Raw genomic sequence first — 11,524 nt, forward strand, 5'->3', positions numbered from 1 at the left:
CTTCCGAAGAAGTTCTCCAAAGCTGCCTAAATTGGCACTCATCGTCTTGCAGAAACGCTGCTTCTTGAATGAATTTCTGCCAGGCATTCTGTGGGAGAAAACAATTACCGAACAATGCCGAACTCATGCTCTATGGAAAGGAAACTGTTTTATTAATAAAAAAAAATGTCGAAACATGGAAGCTCTCGTTAAGTGATTCATGATGCATTCTAGATGTAAATGACTCGTGGGAAGGATGAGCGTTTCAAAGAATTAGTAAAAATATCATTTTAAAGAAACCATGCCAGTATGCAGTTTAAACAAATTGAGCTATGACAACAAGCTTCACCAGTTGTGGCGTTTTTGACCACTAAGGAAACAACATTTGTGGAAAGAGGTCTAAAATTGGTATCATTTATAGATTTTCACACATACGACCACCATAAAAACAAAGTGTAGTAACACGATGAGGATTTTAACTGGTCGACCAAATATTACTTGCTACTCAGATTGCAGAGGTTATAGTTTAAAACGCCCGGGACTCAGTGGGAAAAATATTTTTTTGGTGAACTAGTGCGCCATAAACACAACATGTTCTTGTAATCCTTCTTGTTTTGTACACTATCACTCTTGAGGGTGAGCTGTAAGGCAGTTATTGCTGTCAGGCGCAGTAATCTGAGCACTTTTGATTCGTAAATCGCTAAAAAATTGCATGGCCCTGCAATAAAAGAGAGCATCCAGTGACGCAAACGCATTTGTCAGATCTATGTGCGAAATGCTAAGAGGCGTTTTTATTCTTCCACAAACAAATTTATTCGAGCGATGAAAGAATTCTAGCTCCAACATTGCCTTAAGTGCGGCTGGAAACTTCTGCCTCCAAACTCCGCCAGGCCAGGTTCCTGCGGACGAAAAATTTTTTATACTCTTCCGATGTTTTTCACCTGGATTCAGGTGAGGCAGAGCTAAGTATGAAAATAAAGTGCCAGGCACAAAAAGGCTTTTGGCTCGACAAGCGCGTGCTTTTGTACTACTAGACCGCAACTGATGCACTATTTTTCCTTCAAATTGACTCTGTTGACACCGAAAAAGGCGTGAGAATGACGAAATTCTTTCGGAACCAATGTTTTTTTTCCCGCTACTGGACAGATAAAAAGACGTGTATTCTCACAGTCCGCAACCGGAGGTGTTTTGAGGAACAGCATGACACGGTACCCTTTCCGCCACCTCGACTCTTAGAAAATAAAAATATGCGAAAACACCCACTTCTTCGGTGGCTCGAGAGCTCTTCACTGCCATCTGTAGACTTGAAGCCCCTAGGTTATTCGGTAAGAGCTTCCTCTTCAAATACTTCGAGACCGTGTTTGCGACAGTCCCGCAAGTGTAAGAAGGGAAACGCGGTTAGAAAAACAAAAATCTGCCGGTGAAATTCTGTTTTTAAAAGGCTTACGCTATCCTGGCAAAGCGTTACAGGAAAACTACGTTTCTCGCAGGTGCCAGATGAAAGAAATCCGGTGAGTGGTCTCCCGTCCGCAAATATTTTTTGCCGTCACGCTGTTTACATTTTATATAAAATTATGAGGGTTTACAGGAAGAAATAAACTGAAAGATATAATCACGAGAGACGCAAACTTTTCATAAAATTATATTGGTTCGGAGCACAAAAATTTAGTGATGCCATTTAACCTGTATAGCAGCATGAATTTCGATAAAAATACATTTCAACAGTGAACTTTCATTTAGCATCATGGCGCTCATGTTACGAAAGGTGATACTTTATGATTAGAATTACGAATGCTATTTTTTAATATCTGCATTTTCACACATTTTATGTCTCCCTAGTTAATTTAGTCCATGCAGAAGCAGCGGAAATTGAGCACACAGGGATTATCCATCATTTAGATAAAATCAAATGATTACTAAACACGTCGTTAACACGCACGCCGGCCGACTCCCAGATTGTCAGTATATAGGGAAAAGGATTGCAATGAAAACAAATTAAACAATAAAATATGCTCACATGTATTACCCCAGGGCTGGTATAACAGTTCCTTCTCATTTTCATTTCTTTTAGTTTCACTGTTTTTAACGAAATATGAACAGTGCACACTTTGCCAACCTTTAACAGTGCAAAATTTTTCAACACTATGCACTACTGCAGTTTTTTGCCATAAGGCAAAAAACTGCATGTGTTCAGAGCATTTCTGCAGTGAACAAAGGCTATAAAGTGCAGTGTTTGGCTTGCAGCACTTCCTACGAAATATAATGTGGTTTAACTCTCCGCTGCATGGAATTTAGGTATAAACCTGACAAAGAAAAATCATAGGCCACGCCTTGTCCGGATTTTGGGAACCCCAACTAACAGGGGCACAATACTGAGACACCAAAATTAAATTTGGTGTCCCTCCGCATTTTGTGCCAGACTGTGGTGCGACGACGTCTGCATAGTAAAAAACAGAACCACAATGAGCTTTTATTTTCTTCTTTTAAGTAGCGAGTTTAGTTAAGCGCAACGAGGAAAGGAAAGACGCATTAAATTCACAAGACATGCAATTCAAATGCGTGCCCAACTGGTATTTAGAGTTCCCACTGTTTAGTTCTGTAAACCGCGTTAGTTCTGTAAGTTACTATTTACTTCTCGTTGCGGTGACCTTTGTAAAAAGGCTTCGCCAAGTTCAAGTTCATTTTCATCGCACTTTTCGACTTTTGCAGCAACGAGAGAGAACGTTGCTTCTGTGGTTTCTCTTCGTGCAGTTAACATTCTTGTTAGAAATAAAAATCAGGTAATAACAAGAAATCGTATTCAAAACTTTTTTACTCGAAGCACAAATATGTTAGAGTGCTGCCCTTTCATCAGACGCCATGAGTGATGTTTTCTGTCGCTAAAACGATCTTAAATTAATTCCTTGCCGGACGTTAAGCCAATAAGATAAGGCTTAATGACAAGTTAGGATTATTATGCGCGCTTATTCTGTGTGGGGCTACCTGGTTTCTAGTTAGGTTATCCGAGCGTTCTCGTTTCTGCGATAATCAAAACATGGGGAATTTCACTAAGAATAAAAAAAGACATATCCTTCGCCTTTGATGTGTAGTGCAGCCTTTGTTGACCTTTCATTAATCAGTTTATTGTGTTCACTTTTGCCAAGGACAATGTTCTTGGATGTGTCCTCCAAAAAGATTATAATATGAGTAACGTTGTTGTGCTTTGCTTGAATATTTATGGTAATTTCTTTTTATAAGAATGGTTTGCTCCCTTCCACGCCGCACTATCCTCGCTGTTATCACCCCTATTATAATCATAGCGTGACGGAAGTCGCCTTTTATTTTAGGAGAACGTGAAGCTTCCCGGTGCTTTTTTCTACGCCCTTTTAGTACTTTCTTAAAGACTAAAGTATCTTGTTGCTTAGCCAATCGCCTGTATTTTTGATGACATTTTCAAAGGGAGGCTCTCTATGCAGGCGGAAAGATGAACAGCATTTTTCATTACATGCCGCCCTATCCCGTTTCAGCACAACCTGTGGAGTGTTGACATGAAATGACATCGACAAGGCACACAGAATATACGAGCAAGTCTTAACAGGGATAACTTAGCTGATGAAATGTGGACGTATCCTCTCATGGGAGTGTTGTTTGGCTCGAAAGACATCAGACAGCATTATTCGATCTCTGACGCCGTCTGCATGTATTATACGTACAGACATGGGCTACAAAGTACTGACCATGTTTCGGTGGTAAAGCTTTAATGGAGCTTTATCTGGCGAACATTATTCAGTGCTTGCATCATTTATTGAAGGAAAAGAAGTAGAAGTAGTAGCAGTAGTAGTAGTGGCAGTAGTAGGAGCAATCGTAGTAGTACAGGTAGTAGTAGCAGTCATAGTTTTAGTTTGGTTGGTTTACTGGGGTGTAACGTCCCAAAGCGGATCAGGCTATGAGGGACGCCGTAGTGAAGGGCTTTGGAAATTTCTACCCCCTGGGCTTCTTTAACGTGCACTGACATCGCACAGTACACGGGCGTTTAGAATTTCGCCTCCATCGAAATTCGACCGCCGCGGCCGAGATCGAACCCGCGTTTTTCGGGTCAGCAGCCGAGCACCATAACCACTGAGCCACCGTGGCGGGCGTCTTAGTACTAGTGCAGTAGTAGCAGCAGTGCTGGTGGTATTGGTAGTAGTTGCAGTCACAGTATTAGTGTAGTAGTGGTAGTAGTGAAAGTAGAAGTAGTAGAAGTGTAGAAGTGTTGGTGGTATTGTTAGTAGTAGCAGTCGTAGCGTTAGTGTAGTAGTAGCAGCAGTGCTGGTGGTATGGGTAGTATTAGCAGCTCACGATAAAATTAAATTATAACTAGAAAAAAATTGTAGCGGAGCGTAGCAGATACTATATACTGCCTTGAGCGCCGGAGCTTTTGCAAGCGCAAATAAAAGGGACAGAGATGATAGGGAGCGGGGGTACATATGGAAGTGGTAGCGAGAAAGGATCGGGTAGACCTACATACACTTGGCATACAAAAATAATCGCACTAGAAAAGGTAAGGCACAGCCGCTCGCACAGGAGTGCTCCGGCACAGTTCGGCACAATTTTGCGTGCGAGTGACTCCTGAAATTATGGACGAACAAATATGCACTTTATTTACAAACCGCGCATATCTCGTGTCCTCTCATCGGAAGGAAATGACGCTTTTGCATTGGCGCATAAAGGTAGCCGTATTAACTGTTTATTTCTCTTACACGACGCCAAAAAAAGCGTTAACCCTGAAGAAAGGTCCGTATTCTGCTGTTGGCTGCTTTGCTTGAGTTTCCCATGAACCTGTCATAAAAATTACGAAAAGGTGACGAAGAGCGGCGCAGCCCAACTCCCATTTCTTATCATTTACACCCCCCCCCCCCCCCCCCACCTGTTCTCCTTCCTTCCTCGAAGCATGAAAACAATCACCCAGTTTAACTTGACGATTAGCAGAAGCACATCTTTTGTCTCTGGTTGTTTTGCTGCACAGAGTAATGTGCGTAGCATCAAACTGCGATGTTCTTGCTTGTTTAGGAAGAAATATTAGCAAAGTTGAGAGAATACTTGAATGCACGCCGGTCAACCTCAACCATATGGGAATGGCGTGCGGGGCGTGTTGATGGGGGTTCATTCGAGTGAGTAACGACCGCACAAAGAACGAGAAGAAAATTCGTAGTTGATCTCGCCATCGAAAGCAGGCGTAAGCATCACATGAATAACTGGAAAGGACGCCTCATACTTAGCAGCAGCGCTCAGGTATTCGCCGGGTCCTCTGGCTGCTGGAAGGACTGCCTCTCTCACTCGCCTCTTTTGTTCGACGGGGGATTCTGGCGTGAATTCTCTGGCTGTTTACGAAGCTGGAGCAGCTGCTGTCACCCATCGCTTGTCTGCCACGTGAACAGCTTACCGGTGGGGCTGGTATATTGAGGCACAAAATTAAGGAACGCCGGATGACGAAGCGAAACAAAACAGTACCGCGAGGGACAAACAGTTTAAAGAAAAAGAGCGGACGAGGCTTTGGCGATGCCCAAGTGGTCTCAAGCATCGGAAAACGAAGCTGCTTTGCTTGCGCCTGTGGGGGGGTTTGAATCTTCTAGGGGCTGAAATTTTGTAGTCAACCTCTTAGTGTCTCTCCTGGGACACGAACAGCGTCGTTAGCGCAACGCATCACGTGACCATTTCGTGGTCATCGGAAGGAAAGAGCCGGTTTAGGGGGTTCTGGACAGGTCTTGGTGGAGTCTCTTCATTTTATCGCAGATACCAAAAGCACAAATAACACAGGCATGAAGACGTCCGCTTGTCAAAAATTTCGAATGCCAAATTATAGAGGCGTTTTATTCCCTGTTGTACATCACACCCACGAAAAATTTTGCAAATTTTCGGACTTCACCTTCGTGTAGACATCAAATTCGGCTTCATGTTTGGCCTCCGGCTGGCCGCAGTTTCAGATTGTTATTCGACTGAATTCACCAAGGATTGGAGTTAGCAGCATTCTATGGTTAAACGAATGCGTACTTCACAACACTACGCTGTAGTCTCATAACAGAGATTATAATGAGAAATGGAAATTACAAAATAGCAATTGCCACGAATCTCAAGAGGAAGCAAAGAAAAAAAGATGAAAGAAACAACCGGAGCTGCAAGAGCAGACCCACGAAGTTTAAAGAAAAGCGTGCCTCTTCACGTGTAGTGACAGAAAACGTTATTCAGAAAGACGTTATTTGATTAGCAGATCTGCTTCTCCGAGTTCACCGTCCGCTGATACCGACTCAGGCATTGGACTTTATTAATAATCTTCAAATCTGAACAATTACCTCACGATGCGAACTCCAACGAAAACTATCGCAATGTTTTTTTTTTTTTTCAAGGGATAGTTAGAGCTTTATTAATGGTTGGTAGATGCATCTCCCTCTGGCTGTTATAGCACATGCTGCCAGAAAGTAGAATGCAATGGAACACTCCTATCCCACAGGCGACATACTTCTTTCAGACTTATAGCACAAATTGTGTGTGGTTTTTTTTTTTTTTTGCTCGCTGCCACCTCTTGTTCGGGTCACGCGCTAATACGACCAAGCTTAGCAAGCACTCAAAAATTGGCTCTTGCGCCACATCTTGATAACACAATTCTCAGGCGTTGTGACATAACATGGTCGTATGCGATGACCGCCATATTGCGTCGGTCGCCCAGTGCTTGCGTACGTACTATGTGCCTCTTGGTTTTAAACCAGTATAATCAGCACTTCTGTTATGGACACAAGCATGGAGGGCGGCAAGTGGGCTTCTTTAAGGCGAAACATCTGGGAAAGCTAATTCCTCTCTATGGAGGGAACGCCGGCTTTTGTCATAGATGGAGAAATTCAAAAATGCCTGTGTAAGCAAGAATGCTTTGTTATCACAATTGATTTGGAAGGTTTTAAGGCGGAAGCCTTTAATGTCTCATCGTTGTAAGCAGCAGTTGTCGACAGAAAATTTCACGCTTTTCAATTGGTGGAAACGGTCGTGACGTCACAGTGCTCGAATTTCAAACGGGGCCAATTGTACTTTGGCTAGTAACCATGCAACCAATTGAAGGGATCGTATAGTGATGCTCCAAGTAAGTGGGACTGAGCTTAGTTAATTGCTTAATTACCCAATTAGCCTAATTAGCTTTACTAGTCAGGCCATATAAATAAATAAAACCGATTAAGAAAATGGTCGAGCTCAAGAATCGAACCCCGGTCTTCGGCGTGAGAGACGAGCATGATATCCATTCCGCCATGCCAGCTTTTTTTTTAGAGCGCAGCTCTTTGGCGTCCGTTCCTGGGTTTCGCGTCGTCGTCGGCCTCGTAACCAGCTCCGCCCCCAATGTCACGCTTTTCAATTGGTCGAAATGCTCGTGACGTCACAGGGCGCGAATTTCAAATGGGGCCAATTGTACTTTGGCTAATAACCATGCAACCAATCAAAGGGATCGTATAGTGATGCTGCAACTAAGTTGGACTGAGCTTAGTTAATTGCTTAATTAATCAATTAGCCTAATTAATATAGAGAAGATTGAAGAGGTCAGAAGAAAAGAAAAAGACGCGCGCCGCAGCGACAACAGCGTCCGCGGAAGGAGACGCTGCTGAAAAAAAACATAAGTACGGAATCGAACCAGGGTCTCCGGAGTGCGATACGAGCACGCTAGCCACTCCGTAATGCCAGCTGAATGGTTTGGAATGAACAAAGGCGCGTCTAGCTAATACGGCGTCTTCGTTCACTCCCATCTTCCCCCTTTCCCTTACGGCGAGGAGCAGGTGTCCACCCAGATATGCGAGAGAGATACATTTCCTTTCCTCAAAAAATAAATTTACCGACCAGCAAGGCGTACAGCCGAATTGGCGATGGCGTTCTGTGGACTCCCTGGCAGCGTTGCAAGACGCTGTCGCGTTCCACTCTTACAGGCGAAGCTTAACATGTTAACCACACATCAGTAACACACGCAGACAGCCAATGGACGCGTCATTCGCTGGCAGCACTTGATTCATCATTCACAACCACATTCTTAACGTACGCTCCCTTGCCGCACATGCCAAGGACGTACACCACGATCACATTCTGCGCCATTCCTCTGTACTTTGCTTTGCTGAAACCTGGATGGATCCCAAAGAGCCTCTCGAAATCATAGATTTCCTATACTGCTGTGGTGCTCGCAGAGACCACAACAGAGCGGCGGGAGTCGCTATCTACTTGCGCACAGGTCTCTCTGCAATACCAGTCGAAATGTTTGGCACGTCACATGAAGTTGGCGAACTGTGCGCCGCAAAGTTGCCCAACGGCTTGCTGGTAGTAGCTGCCTACGTCGCCCCTACCGCACTCACGAAAGACGTCGTGCACTTCCTGCAACTCGCATTAACCGTCCATCGATCCACACCGATGTTGGTAGTGGGGCACTTTAATGTTGACATAAAGACAAACAGCAATTTCCTAACACTTATGCGGGAGAACATCCCGTTCCTCTCGCTCGTAACGCGTCCCACGGCTGTGACAACCTCGCGAGGCACTTGTATAGATCTCGTCTTGGAGAATCAAGCATTGGTGTACCAATTCGAACATATATCACTCTATTTCTCCGACCACAAAGCTTCCTTCATGACTGTCAAGAACTGTTAGTGGAGTCTTTGTTAAAGGAATACGTGTGAAAAATAAAAAAAATTTCTGTGATAGCGCATACATGTGTTGCTCGATTTCTTTGCCTCAATCTATCGAAAAGGTGAAACAGCTTATTTGCTGCGCTCAAATTTCGCATTAGGAAGTAACGTAATCGTCGGTAATTTTTTCTTTATTGCCTTCAAAGGCGTGGGAATACAGTGCATTACAACATATGTGACTATTTACATGGCTATTTACATGGCTACAGCACTCCTCGCTTCCAGCGACCATTCCTCCGCCATGCCAGCTCGATGGTTTGGAAGGAACAAAGGCGCGTCTAGTGAATACGGTGTCTTCACTCACTCTCATCCTCGTCCATTCCCTTCCGGCGAGGTTTAGGTGTCCACCGACAAATGAGAGAGAGAGATACATTTCCTTTCCTCAAAAACCAATTTACCGACGAGCGAGGCGTAGAACAGAATGGGCGATGGCGTTCTATGGACTCCTTGGCAGCGTTGCAAGACGCTGTCGCGTTCCAATCTTAGGGGCGAAGCTTAACATCTTAACCACACATCAGTGACCACACTTTAGGTCAAAAAGTGCCCCCCTGAATTTTGTGACACAGTTACTGCGTAATTTCCTTTCCTCAAGTACAATTTTCATTTTCTTCATTACGGCTCCTCTTTATCTATCTTCTTTCACTCCCACTTCCTCCCTTCCTCTGCGGTGCGGTTCAGGTGTCCACCGAGATGACAGAGAATTACTGCGCCATTTCTTTTCCTCAAAAAGCGTTGCGTTCAAAGGGCAAGGCATCGCGCCGAACGGGTGGTGGCGTTCCGTGGACTCCCTGGCAGCGTTACAACGCGCTGTCGCGTTCCACTCCTAAAGGCGAAGCTTAAGCGACATTAATTAGCAGTTAATTAGAATTCAGGCATTAATCAGTAATTAACCATTATTCAGTGATTTGTCATCACTTAATAATTAGTACTCAATTACATGTGACGCCACCAGTGCCACAGAAACAGCGAAGGTGGTGCGGAAAACGCTTCCGCCTCTACCCACTTTAGACAGAAAGTAGATTGAGGTTGAAAGTAACCTCGCCCGCTCCACTAAAGTACCGCGGGTAGCTACTTTAGACAGTCAAAGTGCCCCTGAACTTTTTTTCTGAACTGTTTCGCGGATCACTTCTTTCATCTTTTTTTTTTCGCTTCCCTGTGAGAAGCGCGGCCATAATTATTGTATTCTTTTGTCGTTATATACTTAGTTATCGGTAAAGGGCCGTGACCTGCTTTCTTGTCCTCGTTCTTCGTGCCTTGATCACCAGCTTAGCAGTATCAACCTCAACTTGGCACATGAAACACGAAAACGTACCTGAACATTGCGAGAGTCATCAATGTTTCACCAGCCTCTGAAGACACAGTAGAGGTAAAGTGATGCGGTCAAAATTATTATAAGAGCTTATGAAACAGTCTGAATTTCTATTTGCATATTAATGCAGGAAGTTAGCGAAGAATGGACCTAATTCTATTCAAGAGAAGAACATCGAATTCACAATGATTACGAAATCGAAATATATTTACAGCGCTCTCCAACACTGAAGAAACTTGTCCGAATCTTCTTTTATGTGATGCGGCACCACTTGCTGTAGAAGATTTTGGAAGGGAAAGAAGGCCTTTCGCTGATTCTTCTGTCTGCGACGCTGGAGGCGTGAAAGGAAAACGCGAGTGGTTTGAAGAGGCTGGAAAGTAAGAAACGAAAAAAAAATAGACATCAAAAATGCAAACAAACGAAGTTTAGGAAGAAGGGGGTGAAGGCGTTGTTTTCATCCAAACAAGCCAGCCGGCCGACGCCATTACTCGCATCCTGGTTCCGAATCCTCGGCTGTCACCGCAAGGAGAGAGGCGAAGGCGTAGCTGTTTGCATTGTTTGGTACTTGGGGCAACCCTGGTTTAAAACGCGTCGTGAGTAAAGCGCTGCGCGAAGTCGTCCGGAGAAGAGCTTCTGGAGTGTGTGTGCGTGTGTGTGTGCCTGCGTGCGTTTGCTTGTAATAGAGCCAGAAAGCAAAGCAAGCCGCAACAGCGCCTTGGGTCTGGTCTCGCCGCCCAACGTGACAGGCCCGACACGCTTGTGGGTGTGTTGATCTTTTCTTTAACGCTTGCTCCGAAAGCCCGAGCACTTTACCTCGTCCCAGAGATTCTCCATGCGATGGCTGCTGTCTCGTTGTGAGTCGTACCGGGTCAAGAAAACCTGCGTCGGGTCTTCCTGCTTAAGAATGAAAAAAAAATCGTAAATCTTCAGCACCCTTTGTTGCACTATCGATCTGCTCGCTGCTAGCGGCCACGATAAGGACGGCTTCTAAAGCTTGAGGTTGCTGCAGCTGCGAGCAGCGATAGACGCGAAAAAAAAAGAGGCCTCGGCCACATTTGCAGGCAGGTTTCATACCGGTACTTTGGATTTGTGAGATGGCCCCTGGGCAGAACACATACTGCGCATCGAAGTTCACGTAGCAAGAAAGAGATATTTGCTAGATAGATGGTAGCGCAGAGGAAAACGATCACGGTTTCCGCGAAAACAGCTCTTGTTGCAAAACTCAGATATGTTAAGCGTGCTCATTATTAAATTTGAGCACTGAAGTGAAGATTCACGCTGTTTACGAAATTACTTCGTAGAAAATATTTCGTTTTGCTCTCATTGTAGGCTCAGCTCCTACACAGGGCTACGGCATACGTCGCTCGTCGTATGTATAGTCTCTAAAGATGCAGCCGCATCCTCCAGATGTGCGACAACAGTGTCTATCTTCACTAAAACAAATAGGCAGTTGCTGAAAGTCTTCTTTATCTGATACGAAATGTAAGCTGTGGCGGAATTTTTCTGAAGTGGAGTTGAAGCGTTTAACTAATGGTCCTTATGTTATATGAAAGTGAGCTAGCTGCCTTTG

This window comes from Amblyomma mixtum, chromosome 6 (genome assembly GCF_055824585.1).
Source record: "Amblyomma mixtum isolate Tamu chromosome 6, ASM5582458v1, whole genome shotgun sequence".
Classification (NCBI taxonomy): Eukaryota; Metazoa; Arthropoda; class Arachnida; order Ixodida; family Ixodidae; genus Amblyomma; species Amblyomma mixtum.